The sequence below is a fragment of the Rhagoletis zephyria genome, unplaced genomic scaffold (genome assembly GCF_001687245.7).
Source record: "Rhagoletis zephyria isolate East Lansing unplaced genomic scaffold, Rhagoletis_zephyria_1.1 Rzeph_scaffold_76371, whole genome shotgun sequence".
NCBI lineage: Eukaryota > Metazoa > Arthropoda > Insecta > Diptera > Tephritidae > Rhagoletis > Rhagoletis zephyria.
The window spans coordinates 675-1,186 of record NW_016233420.1 but is presented as its reverse complement, the minus strand read 5'-3'; the positions used below and the strand labels follow the sequence as shown (position 1 = coordinate 1,186).

At 56.4% G+C, this 512-nt stretch overlaps 1 pseudogene; it reads right to left on the bottom strand.

Moving 5' to 3' along the window:
• Nucleotides 1–3: 3 nt before the first annotated feature.
• On the bottom strand, nt 4–468 carry LOC108357384 (ras-related protein Ral-A pseudogene; annotated as a pseudogene).
• Nucleotides 469–512: the final 44 nt, after the last annotated feature.

Below are 512 nucleotides of genomic sequence, written 5' to 3'. Positions count from 1 at the left end.
CTTACCTCGCTGACGTTCACCTTCGTCTTGGCACTCGTTTCCACGTAGGGGACGTTCCACATGCGTGCCAGCTGCAGCGCCTCCTCCTGTGACACCTTTCGCTGGCTCTCCTCCAGATCGGCCTTGTTGCCCACCAGAATGAAGGGCACCGAGTCGTCGTTCTTCACGCGCAAAATCTGCTCGTGAAACTCATTCACCGCGGAGAAGCTTTCGTGCTCGGTAATGGAGAAGACGCAGAGGAAGCCCTCTCCGGAGCGGAAGTAGTTGTCGCGAATGGCCGCGTAGTCCTCCTGGCCGGCCGTGTCGAGGATGTCAATTTGCACCTCCTCCTCGTCGAGCATCACCTTCTTGCGGTAGGAGTCTGCCTTCGTGGGCTCGTAGTCCTCCACGAACTGATTGAAAAGAAAAGATAGTAGAGTTTTAGTAGTGAATGGAGGATGGAGGACGATGGGAACATGGAGTGCGCCACTCAATTAGAGCTGACAATGGCGGGGGGGGGGGGGGGGAATTTT